The 14,010-nt window shown below is 37.3% G+C and overlaps 1 protein-coding gene across 1 annotated transcript in view; it reads right to left on the reverse strand.

Moving 5' to 3' along the window:
• CNKSR2 (connector enhancer of kinase suppressor of Ras 2) overlaps window positions 1-14,010 on the reverse strand; it is a 191,008-nt gene that overhangs the window by 118,774 nt on the left and 58,224 nt on the right. The window lies entirely within an intron of this gene.

Genomic DNA, 14,010 nt, shown 5'->3' on the forward strand with positions numbered 1-14,010 from the left:
TCCTGGAAGCTCTATTAAGGCACATGTGAGATAAAGAGGTGATCTGTGACAGCCAGCTTTGCTAAGGGCAGACTGTGCCTGACCTTTGATAGCCTTCTGTGATGCAGTGACAACATCAGTAAACAAAGGAAAAAAAGTTGAGGGAGTTGGACTTAATTTAGCTTGGAGAAGTGAAGGCTCTGGGGAGACCTCACTGTGACCAGTACTTGAAGGTAGTTTACGAACTGGAGGGAGACTAACTTTTTAAAGGGTCTGATAGTGATAGGACAAGAGGGAATGGTTTTAAACTAAAAGAGGGAAAATTTGGATTGGATGTTAGCTGGAAATACTTTACTCAGAGGATGGTGAGGTGCTGGTACAGCTGCCCAGAGAAGCTGTGGTGCCCCATCCCTAGAGGCGCTCAAGGCCAGGTTGGATGGGGCCCCCGGGCAGCTGAGTTGATGGGGGGCAGCACTATCCACGGCAGGGGCTGGGTGGGCTCTGAGGTCCCTTCCAACACAAGCCATTCTATGATTCTACAAGGTCTGTTGGAGCCTGTATGCACTACCCAAAATGTGAGGCTATTTTTCTAAGAGGATTAACAGATAGAAAGCTCAGGGCTGTCAGTTTTTCTGACAGGCCAAGTCTCAGCAGATATAGTAAAGTGGAAACACAGGAATTAGTAAGGAAATGAATACATGAAATGCAACCAACACTGGTGAAAGAACTGTCTTTTCTAAGTTCACAGTGTGCAGCAGCTGTGTGGTGATTTGTACACAGTTTAGGATAGATGCTTTATATCCTACCCAATAACTCACTTGAAAGATCTGACTAAGGTTCCACACTGTAAATCCTTTCATTTTTTATCAATTTATCCTCTTTGAAAAACAAGTTTGTTATATGCAACTCTTTTAATAATGAATTTTTAGTCCATGAAATATTTCTAGCGTTAGGTAAGAATAGCCAATATGCTCTTAAGCTTTACCTAAAACAACAATGCAGAAGCAGCAAGTTTATCATTAGCAAGACATTCAGGAAACATTTGCCAGTAAGTACAGCCAGAAAAAAAAATCTAAATCATTTAATTATATGCAGATATCAGTGACATATTTGCAATCTCAGTAGCAAAATGCACATTTCATTGTTATACATGGAAGGGCACGTAGCATTTTCAATCTGGATATATCTTGTGTTCTGCACTGATTCTTATGAATCATTTTTCCAAAAAAGAAAAAGAAAAAGAAAAAAAAAAAAGACTGTAACACTTATATTGCGGGGAAAAAAAAGGCGCTTTTAGATAGATGTAATTATTTCATTTGTAATGAGAAGTTTACTATAAATTTAATATTCAGCTTAAAGAGGATACTGTTTGAGAACTCTCACTACTAAGGGAAGGAGTTTAAGAACCCAGACTCCATAGAGGTTCATTACAACTAGGAAGTAAGTGAATAAGGGAGAAACACTGTTACATGTATGCACGCGTAAAGGAAGTTAAAAACCTGCTTACTTCTGATAAACCAAGAGTATAAGTAAAAAACATTTCTGAATCTCCCAATGACAGGAAATCAAGTAGAAAACTTCCCAGGCTTCTAGAGTCTGCATGGCACAAGTGACTTCACCCTGAAATCCTATCCTTATCGCACAGCGTATAATCAGTGGATATCAAGATGTTACAATCACAAAATAAACAAGAGAGTTAGGCAAAGTGGGCTACGATAACAAGAGAGAATAAATGGAAGGCTTACCCTTATGCTGGGCTCACCTACAAAACACCAGAAGAGGGGATCTCCAAACAAGATCCTTCCCCACTCGTAGCCAGCTCTTAAATAGGTCTAGGAGAGGTGCAGCCAGGCTCCACCCCTTCCGGCAGCATAGGTGAATTGCCTTCACCTGTGCTCCTCTGGCTGACTCATGGCTCGCCTCAGGTGATCAATCAGAGGTTCAGGCCATGACTCAGTAGTTCCCATACACACAGCTATCAACAAACACAAAGTCTGGGAAAACAAATTGCTAATGGAGTTCATCGCATATAGGACTGCTGATTTTTGATGCTACCTCCTTCTTTTCAGTCAAGAAAAAAATTGTTAAGTAGGTAAGAGAAAAACTGGAGGAAAGCAAATTCAATGCTTCAGTAAAACAATTCCAAAATATGCCTTTTCCATTAAGAAATGGCATGCAGCTAAACATAATTCAAGCCTGAACTCAGAAAAATGTGCAGGAATGCAAAGATCCATGCTACCACAGCCTAGAGCAATCCTGAAGTCTAAGATTCAAAGAAACCTACAGAATGTCACCAAATGGACCTCTATATCATAGCAAGCTTGTTTCAACTTCCCTCAGCCATCCCTGGAGACAAGGGCTGAGGTAGTTTTTGAATGATTCCAAGAGCAAAACCTACACATAATTTTCTTTCAAAGTCAACAGCTTATTTCTCCCTGGATTTTTATTATTATTATTATTTTTATTATTTTTATTTATTTATTTTTAAGTCATTACACAGTTTTGTGCTTTATCTTCAAGCAAGTGTTATGGATAATTGGGCTCATACTCTTCAGATATCCCTTAGGTAGAACAATGAACTGATTTTTTTACTGGAAGTCTTCACTGTTTACAATTATCGTTTTTTCATATCCATTTCATTTCAACTGAAAATGCTTAATGCACTTGAAAACAACAAAGAGAGCCACTAATTATGCAATTAGAAATAATTTTTTTCTCTTAATAGCATACTACCCTCAGTAAGAGGACAACTCTTCCTTCCAAACCTTGACTATTCCTGAAGAATCTTCTTAAGAATCTGTTTACTCACAGTACCGCAAAAATATAGTTATGGTAAGAAACAGACCATATGTAAGTTTAACATCAACTTTTTTCTACTTCAGAAAACATGGAGCACACACACACACACACAAAAAAAAAAACAAAAAACAAAACAAAACAAAACAAAAGCGAAGTTTTCCTTCTATACAAGACAATTATTTGCTATTCAATTAGTGGAAGAATACTGCGATTAACCCTGAACTCAAACATGCAGTTACAACAAAGAGGAACTGTTTTGCTTTCACCTGTGCCTTATGTGAAACATGCATATTCACTGAAAAGTTACAATGAAAGCTAAGCTATTTCATCTTCACCTAACCAATCAAACACAACTTCAGCTCAAACAGCTGAAGAAGAATACTGTCTCCTCAGTGCACGTCACAGAATCATAGAATGGCCTGGGCTGAAAAGGATCATAATGATCATCCAGTTTCAACCCCCGTGCTGTGTGCAGGTTCACCAACCACTAGACCAGGCTGCCCAGAGCCACATCCAGCCTGGAGTAAACATAAAAAAAAACCCAACATAATAGAGGGGGGTTGCTAACAAAACAAGAGATGCCGCTCTTTTCCTTATGCTACAAACTGTGTGCTAACTTACATTTACTGAAGATGTAGTCAAATATTGGCCATTAACAGTTTCAGGCAGGAAAAATGGACAGTTCTGTCAGCAAAGGAGGAGGATTAAAAGGGGAATATAATGGCACAATTTAACTGCTAACATGAGGTTTTCACGGTCACTCTTTGCAGCTCTAATTTATGCATCTAAAGTGTCACAGGGCACTTTTGGGCCCTTTCTTTGCAGAGATAGAAGGAAATAAGCTGAGATCTTAATAAAAAGGGAAACATAAGATCCAAAGATGGAAGATAAAGGAAAAAAATGCAGAAGTGAAGAACAGCAAAAACAAACAACAGTAATCAACAACAAGGTTTTTCTGCACTTTCAATTCCAAAACTTCCAAAATTTCAAAACTTATTTGCAAAACTAGCGAGATATGCTACAGTGTAACTGAGATGCATCACTTACATTGTGTTTTTTCCAGAACTTTTGAGCTTCACAGCCACGATTCTGTATTATTTCTACAAAAAGTTGGATTTTATCATGTCCCTAGGTAAGAATTATTACATACACTTACAATTAGATCAACTTAATTAAAGTAGCACTGACTGGTGACAATGCTTCCAAATGCATATATCTCACCCTACTCTGTTCCTCAACTATGCTAGTACAACTCACATGTGAAGTAACCTCTACAAAACGCAATAGTTATAGATTATTTTTCTTTTTTAAATCAATGGTTTTGATGTTTTTTTTTTCTAATTTCTCTCCTTCTCCTCTTGCTATTATTTTTATGTTTTCAAACTTCTATCTTAGTACGTCTCAGAACTGGGGAATTGGGTCAGCTAATTATACTGACAATTTTCTTTGGTCCTTTTCTTTCCATCAAAGTTGATTAAATCTCAAATCAGAACGTGAAATACAGAAGTCTAGAAACCTGCCAACTCAAATTACTGCTCATGCATCCCAAGCAAGTGTGGAGATCATGCAGTTCTCCAGTACTGTGAGACAAATTTCAGAATGAAACACTTCTATTTGTGCATGTATATAATGTACATATATTTATATGTCTGAGTAAGCATCGCATCAAATTATCCATTGCAATTAACTGCCAAGAACTTCTCAGGGTACTTGCAAAATACTGTTTTGAAAACATAATGATCCTTACTGTTATTATTGGTTTGTCCACATATTGTAGGCATCTCTGGCACTGCATTCTTTTTGGCAGTCTCTAGTTCCTATAAACTCCACAACTTAACTTCAGAATAAAGTTATGCTAGTTCAGAATATAAAATATGCATAGAAATGTTCAGGAACAGGGAGAATTGCAAAAAAAAGATGTGTATTTGTTCTTTCAGCAACAACTCAGAAATGGCTCAGCACTTCTAGACGAGAGTGTGCAATAGAGCTGTATCGTTATTGCTTCACTGTATTTCACTGTTCTTCAGATCAGTGACTCAGTTATTCATGTACATACCCATCCTCATTAATTTTTTCCTTCAAGGCAGGGAAATCTCCTAAGCAGAGCAAGTACAAAAGCATGCGATTGCCAACGACAAAAATTGAATCTCCTGATTCTCAGATAACATAATAGCCCAAGCAAATATTTTGTGAATTTGCATTACTGGAGCATTGCCTGGAAGAACCTGTGTGGTGCTTGCTACAGAGGTGGAGTCAAATGGAAAAAAGGTCACCATGAGAGCATTCATTTTCAAAGCAGCTTTTGAGTTGCTTCTGATGGAGCTGCTCCATTGTCTTCTTCACATGTTTTTCTCCACAGTCCAGCTGAATTTCCATGAAGACAGTATACGTGTGTGTATCACACAGGTTTTAGCAGTCTTTCAGTGACAAAATACAGGCAAGATTAGGAACATAATTTTTTAAATGGCAGTGAAATCACTTGAGAAATGCATTTTAAATGATCAGTTCTATATTTTTTTCCATGTCTTGTTTTAAGATGGCAACACTTAGATTTCACATGTTGCTTAAAAACAGATGTCTGATAGTATTGTCGTCGCCATTATTTTGAAGTCACGCAAAATATTCTGAAGTATGTAACTCTGATTCTCTATTTCTAACAAAAATAATGAATTACATGATTGCTAAAAGAGAGTTCAGGCCCTCATGCATTGCCAAACCTTTGGTATAAAATCTCTCTTGAGCAATGTAGCCATTGGCTGGAATTAAGTCAAGCCATCATTTAAATCCCTTTGCTTCTCAAATTGATTAAAACTGTAACTGAATCCTTTAATTCCTCTGTATGTCAAATGGATGGTCTGTTAGTCCTGCTACTTAGAACAATAAGAAATAATTGAGAATGCTCAGATCATGACTTTCAGGCCCTTCTGGCTCTCCACATCTTCCAAAAAAAGTGGTTCTGTCTTCCAGAAGGTCTCTTTGAGCCCTAGCTCCAGACAACTTGTGTCATTGGCTCTAGGAAGGCTCGTTTGGCTTGAACTCCACCCAGTTCATTTATGGCAGGAAAATTATAAGACTGATGTTTATTGGAATCTTCACTGGATGTTTTCACAACAGTTCTTAATAATTATGATAAAGCCTAAAGCTTTGCCAACACAAAAACAGCAAAAGCTTCACAGTCTTCATAGTAGATTTTGTTATTGTTACCCTTTATTGCTTTTTTTGGACTGAGACAATAGTAAATGATTTTGAAATAGGTACAAGATAAGGTAGATGCAATCAATTTAGTCCTCAACTACTAAAAACAGAAAATGCGTGGAAAATATTTCTAATGCAATTGATTACAGAATTAAACAATGTCAGCTTTGAAACAACAAACTTGATCAATACAATATAGGCTGTGTGGTAAAGATGTTGCTGCATCCCATAAGTGAGAACTGAAGGACATTAGGGAATTCCTAACGTGCAATTTACAGGTATAATTGAGTAATTATTGGAATAATAAAACACAAATTGGCAGCAATACAGATCTGTTCAAAACTCTTCCTCCAAACTACCCCCCACAAAATCCAAGAAATCAAACCCTTTAAATACTCCCAAACCAAAAGAAGCTGGAAAGCAGATAACATTCTCCTCTGCTAACAGGCAAAGAATTAAGAGCATGACACGTTTACAGCTTTCCTAGTCTGATGCTTTATCATATCTTTGATTTTAAGAGGTCTAGCAGGGCTTTGGATGAAAAAGATACAGGCTTCGGGACAGTGACAATTACACATGCCTGGAACAAAGGCAGGGTTGAAGAGCAAGAGGAAACACATTTCTCTCATCTCACTGCCTAAAATACAATAGAAGGCTGCTCTTAAGCTTTGCAGAATCCCAGCATTTGCACAGGCAGTCCTTGACAGCTGCCATATAAACTTAAGTTTTAAAATTACACAGTTTATAAATAAAATGCATATATATATATATATATTTAACAAGTGGACTTATGAGTGGAATATGGTGCTTTCTCTGAGTTTCTTTCTGCTGAGCTGCTCAAAAAAAGTCTCTCATCATGGCTGTTCCTCCTCCAGATTGCCACAGCCCAGGGAGCTCTACCCTTAACCCTCCCATCTTCTGCAACCTCTTCACTATTGCTCAGCACCTCCTAAAAATCATGCTGCTTTAATTATCATCTCTGAGTAGATGAGTCACAGAGCTCTCGTCCCTTCTGTTCACATTCACAGTTTAGAATCTCCTCCTGGATATTTGCCACTAGCCCTAGCACAATATGCTGAAAAGCTGAAATCATGTTCTTCCCAAATCCTCCCTGCTTCCTCCTTCTTTGCCTATCTCTGTCAACAATTCCACCACCTTATGTCCCACAAGCTCACAACCTGGGTGCCATTTCCAACTCCACCTCCCACACAAATCCTGTCAATTTTCTTCCCACTGCCATTCAGAAATATTTTTTCTTTTCCACTTATGCTGCAATTATTCATTCCCTGCAGCTTCTTGACACTGAGTCCATGGCATCCTGCTCTGTTATTACTCTCTGCCTCTCTACTTTTAACCCAGAGCTCACCTATGTCTGCAACAACCCATGCTGTCCCTCTCCCATCAGAAACAGACCTAAAAAATGACAGAGATGGGAGAAAGCAGATTGGTGAGCACACACCATTTAAGATACTAATGGAAGAGGAAAATATCCCTATAGTGAAAAATATAATGCCAGCTATTAAATAAACGCTACATAAGAAGATATTCCCTATGCAACCTACACAAAAGCATGTAAAACTCCAGAGTCTTTCCATGATTTAATGAAACTGCTCTTTTTTTTTCTTTTTCTTTTTTTTTTTTTTTTTTTTTTTTGAAGTTCACAGCCCTTGTGTACAAACTAATAGCAATTACATAGCTTATGAGTACAAAGAATTGCTTTAACCTTATTTAAACAACCTGCGTGGAGTGGCACCTATCACCATAGCAACGGAATGCTTCATGTAAAAATTTAACACAACTTACATAAATCACCCACAGATCAAGGAACTACTGGGAAAAACTGCTCTCTGGATTAATAGAGATGCAACGTGGGCACTGAGCTCTTTTCTTCCAGATTTCTGAAATCATTTTCCATTTCCATTTACTTCTGCCTTACATTCTATGAAAAACATCATCTTGCTTTCCCTTGAGATCCGGTCACATATTAATTCTTAAGTACCATAGAATCATTAAAGTTGGAAAAGACCAGTAAGATCATCTAGTCCAACCATTAACCCATCTGCATATAATCACATTTCTTCCAACACTGTTTCTAAAATAAACTGGCAATCTATTAGGTCAGAAATTCTAGCAAGCATTTCATAACTGGGTAAAGTCATACTGATACCTGCTCATCTGTCTTGCCAGATTCCAAGTGCTCACACAGTTTAAAATTAATTTCACTTCAGGATAATTCTTCTACTCAAAGACATTCTCAAGAGGTAAAAAGAATCCACTGAAACTATCAACAAATAAGAGGTTGACAACCAGGGTAAAAATGCTTCAAATGAGAAAAAACAACAACAAAGTAAAAGCACACCTTATTCCACACTTCTAATCCAGAAAAATTAGTGTCAAGCATTCAAAATGAGCTCTTTCATTGCTGACATGCCAAATACAGTTTCTAGTGGAAGGTGTTCTGCAGTTTTTTTTCAATGTCACCTGCAAAATCATTTAGAGGTAAATAATTTTAGGGTTTTTTACTTCTGTTTTTCCTTTAGGATTCTCATTAAAAGGAACTGTGGTTTACAAAACATAATTGCAGCAAAATACTTCATAGTGCCTAGGTGGTTATTCTGCCAACAGAGAAAACAACTGAACTTGAGAAACATAATGGTATTTAGGAAGATGGCATTTCAGGCTCAGCTATGACTCAAACATTTCACACTGGATAATCTGAAATTCTTCGTGTGTTTTTAATGGATTTAAGGAAACAAACACAAACGTATCTCACATGACCTCCCTGAAATAAAGCTTGACCTCACACTTTTCATGACCAAAGCTTCTGCTGGCTTCCTAGCAACGCAGTTTCTGTAATTCACCAGACTGAAGTGAAATCCTGCTTTGTAACACCTGCTTACAGATACTACAACATCTCTGGAAAAGGAAAATCAGAGTTTCCGAAGCAAAAGTAGTGAAAACCAGGACTGCATTTTTACTCATCTGATTAATATAATCTCAATCCATCATCTTTAAGGATTAAATTCAGCTTTTGCAAAGAACTACAAAAGAAGCATGGCATATCTCCTATCTGCCCCTAGCTGAATGGAAAACAGTGATGGCACTCAACAAGTGCAGGTGCAGTGCCCATATAAATCAACTTAAGGAAAAAAAATAAAACATTTTTTATTTAAATGCAATGCATGAAACACCTGAAAACACTTTTCCTCTACATCCACACTTGATCTCAGTTTCCACGAACTTACAGCCACTTTCCATCAAGAATGAATAAACCCAAGCAGTCCTTGACTCTTTCACTATCACCTTACCTTGACCCATTCAGGCTCTTTTCCTTATAAAAATTCAATAGTTACACTGGTTTACCAGAATATGCTGAATCAAAAAGAGTACCCTTTCTTCCTCAAATTATTCTGCCTCTTTTTGTTTCATTTTTTTTTTCTCCATTGAGAGAGTCTGTTAACCTAAAAAATCTTCTAAACAAATAAACAAAGAATAAGCCAACATATTCATATTTTCTAGTCGCTAAGCTTCTTATATACTCAACAGTCTTTTTTTTTTCCCCTCCTCCAACCACGAGGCAAATTATTTCTGATAGAATTTCATATCCCTATATACTGTTATTAAAGGTTTAACCTCTGATCTACTCCCTACCTAATTCCATTTTAGAGAAACACTCCAAAACATAAATAAAAAGACAACAATCCACTAGTAAGCAACTTGAAAAAAAAAAATAAAATATATATAGAGAGAGAGAGAGAGAGAGAAAAAAAAATTGCAGAAATAAGCCACTACAATCAGAAAAGGGCATCTATGCCCACTAGGCATTTATTAATTTATTTTTACATTAAATTACAAATGAAATTTTCTGTCAAAGCGTGCTCTGGAGAAATAAGCTACTCTTACTTTGAAAAGGAAGAAAACATTGCTAAAGACTACAAATTGAAGATGCTTTGATAAACAAAAACAATTTTCATATTTGAAGCAATCCTTTAAATTCCTCTTTACCTTATACATAATACATTGACTTCTCCAGGTGAATAAGTAACCATATGTGATAATATGCATTCTGAAACACCGCTGTTCCTGAGCACTGTCTGAACCCTACGCAACAATAAATCTTGCTTATCAACAGCACTTGGAGGATACAAGGTCAGTTTAAATTTCTGTCAGCATGATTTTCAATAAGTTACAACATTCTTATTGGAATATCATTTTGATCATATGTTCAAAAGGCAGATGTTGCCTTGGTACTGTTTTCTGGTAGGACTTTTTTGTTCAGTTTTTAACTTCACACCATACTTGTTTATCTACCCACTTGTACACTTATCCTCCTACTTGCACACTTAACAGAAATGGGGCAATTTGTATAAACTGTGTACTATGCATACATACTTTAAATTCCAAAACTGTAGCCTCCTTTTTATTAAAAAAATGTGGGCAGGAATTATTACTAGTAGAATAACAAAGATTTCCTGAATGCATCTGTTAACAAAGTTGGAGTAGAAGGAAGAACTTCAAAAATTTAAATTTAAAAAAAAAAAAAATCAATTTTCATGTACAGTTTTGCTTCCGAACACCAACAAAAGCATAACAGGTGTAATAAGAAGCTAACCAAACATTCACACTACTTAACTACTGAAGCCCTTCTATTAGTTAAAGAAACCTATGGTAATTAGCTACTTAGCATGACCTTAAGTTCAATGTTTTAAAAATATGTTTATCAAGTCCTTGAAGTCCTTAAGAGCTAGGATGGCAAAAAGTGAGGAATCATGATAGAAAAGAGATACTTTGTAACAACATTCCTATTACGAAGGATATTAACTTCCCTTTCAGTATATTTGATACTATCCCAACAATGCTAATAGAATCATTCCATATGATACATTTCTACTCTGAGTGTTGGGCTCCCAGTACAAATTGAGACATAGAGCTACTAATCAGAGGGCTGGAGCACCTCCCCAACGAAGACAGGCTGAGGGAGCTGAGCTTGTTCAGCCTGAAGAAAAGAAGGCTGCGGGGTGACCTCATTGCAGCCTTTCAGTACCTAAAGGGAGCCTACAAAGAGGAGAGGAATCAACTCTTTGAAAGGGTAAATAATGGCAGGACAAGAGGAAGTAGTTTTAAGCAGAAGGAGAGAAGATTTAGGTTGGATATCAGGGGAAGTTCTTTACAGAGAGAGTGGTAAGGTGCTGGAACAGGCTGCCCAGAGAGGTTGTGGATGCCCCGTCCCTGGAGGTGTTCAAGGCCAGGTTGAATGGGGCCCTGGGCAGCCTGGTCTAGTAATGAATGAGGAGGTTGGTGGCCCTGCATGTGGCAGGGGGTTGGAGATTCATGATCCTTGAGGTCCCTTCCAACCTGGGCCATTCTATGATTCTACTAGAAACAATCCAATGTAGGGAGCTACTAAAGAGCCCTAAATTTAATAACCCATCAGAAAGGAGGGTGACATTAAGAGTGAAACCACAGTAAGTACTTGTCGAACACTATCTTACTGTCTTAAGGGGAAAAAAACAATAATCCTAAACCAAAATAAAACAGCATAGAAGAGTAGGATTAGTGTGAATGCAAAACAGGTTACAATAATAATTTGCAGTGCCCTGAGGGACCTGTTCTCAGAGGCAAATCAGGTGTTCGGCAACATGCAATGCACACAGAAAATGAAATGGTTAAACCCAAGTATGTGCCATGCTGCACTATTCCAAAGTTGATTCCTAAGTAGGTATTATAAATCCAACTTTAAATAATTATTTAAAGGTTAAAGCACAGACTTACAATTGATTTTCTTAGACTTTATTCTTTGAATAAAGATCTGTATTTCTGCTATTTTTTTCTTCATTATCCCTTGAGTACTTACAAATGAGGGAGGAGGGGGACAAGAAACGCCTTAATTCAATGAAGAAACATTGCAATTAGCCTTAAAACATGCGAAGTATTACAAACAAAGCCAAATTAGTTCCAGCTTCCCTCCCCCACCTTGACTTCTCATTTTTGGTTATTAATTCTTAATTTTGACTATAAGCAAACAACACAAAAATCAGCTTTGAATCTTGCAAGCGTTTAGTTACTGTAGGGAATACCAGTGTTTTATTTTTATATTGTATGAATATCTTTGAAAAATTCAAAAGTATAAGAATGCAGACTATCTCCTCTTAATACATACTTTATAAAAATCTATTTTTAACTAGTGTTAAAAACATTTGTATCGTTGTCTTTTTAAGGCTTTTCATAAACTCAAAAAAATTATAAATTAAATTACAAGTTGCTATAAATTAATGAAATACTATGAGATACTTCATGTACAAAAGAAATTGAGCTCTAAGACAAAAAAAAAGCCCTGCTAAGGTGATATCAAAACATTTTGTTTTAAGCATTTAGCCTTAAGAAAGTATAATGAGGATTTTCAATGTGCTCAATGATCATACAAAAGAAAAACTCAAAGACAATTTGAAATGCTATGCTGGAACACATTTGTTTTAAGTAGAGATCAATCCACATGTGTTTGGAGCTAGTAATGGAATTTTTCATTATCATTCTTCTGACTGCAGCTCAATTCAGTACCAAAGCATGCTTAAATTTAGACACGTAAATGCTCCTTTTGAATTCAAAGTATGGATTCATGTACTGGACTGCTTCCTGATTGGGAAAGCATGTCAGTTTTGGCAAAGATAAGACTTCTATTCTCCAAAAATATTAAATAGTAACATTTGGTCTATTTCATTTCTCACTGAAAAACATACAGAGAAAATTATTTACCTATGACCATAGCAAATCAGTAGTATCATGAATGAGGATGACTTTAAAAAAAAAAAAAAAAAATAAGTGAGCTGATACTCAGTGGCTTCATGGGAAATATTGCACTGGTTCATCTTCTAACCTCTTTCTCATTAATAGTTAATACTATTAATGAGAAATACAAATATATATATATTATTAATTTCATTGTTATACAGTTAATGAAAATAGATCAGATGGTTCTTACTCCCACTAAAAAGCTGGACAGTGAGTCACAATTACTTCTATAGAAAACAAGCAGTTTAGCCAAGGGCAATACATGTCCTGTATTCTTCCTGTCCTGTCGTACTGACCCTTTTTCACAGCTCAATAAGGGCACAACTCACCATGGGGCAACAGATTAAGAAACACTTTGCACAAGAGCTCTCCATCCCTCAAAATAAGAAAGCAGACAGAGGAGGCAGGAAACTGGCATGACTTGGCAAGGACCTGCCAATCAAACTGAGGAAAAAGAAGGTCAAGCACAGGCAGTGGAAACAAGGACATATCACCTGCAAAGATTACAGGGATGCTGTTTGGATGTGCAGAGATGGGATTAGGCATGCATGGAACTGAATTTGGCAAGGGATGCTAAAAACAACAGGAGATTCTATAGATACATAGGTCAGAAGAGATAGGCCAAAAGAGAGTATGCCTCCTTTGATAAATGAGAAAGGAGAACTGGCTACAACAGATATGGGAGAAGGCTGAGATATTCAGTAAGTTCTTTGCCACAGTTTCCACTGGCAGGCAGGATTCTCATATTTCTCACATCCCTCAACCTCACATCCCTTTCTTGGTGGGAACTGGGGGAGCAAACTCCCCCCACACTGTAAGGGCAGAGCAAGTCCGAGAGAGCCTCACAGACTGGATGCGTACAAGTCTATGGAGCCACACAACATGCATCCCAGGGTCCTAAAGGAACAGGTCAGTGTGGTTGCCGAGCCACTCTCCATCATATCTGAAAAGTTGTAGCTGTCAGGGAAAGTCCCTGATGATTAGAAAAGGGGAAACATCACTTCCATTTATAAAAAGGGAAGAAAGAGGACCTGGGGAACAATGGACTGGTAAGCCTCACTTCTGCCTGAGAAGATCATGGAATAGGTACTCCCAGAATACATGCTGAGGCACGCAAGGCATAAACAGGTGATCTGAGACAGCCAGCACAATTTCCACAAGGGAAGGTCATGCCTGATCATTCTGGTGGCCTTTGCGATGGAGTGATGGCACTGGTTGACAACAGAAAGGAATCTGACATCATTTACT

Source organism: Centrocercus urophasianus, unplaced genomic scaffold (assembly GCF_019232065.1).
Source record: "Centrocercus urophasianus isolate 14NV4802_14NV808 unplaced genomic scaffold, USGS_Curo_1.0 seq_12, whole genome shotgun sequence".
NCBI lineage: Eukaryota > Metazoa > Chordata > Aves > Galliformes > Phasianidae > Centrocercus > Centrocercus urophasianus.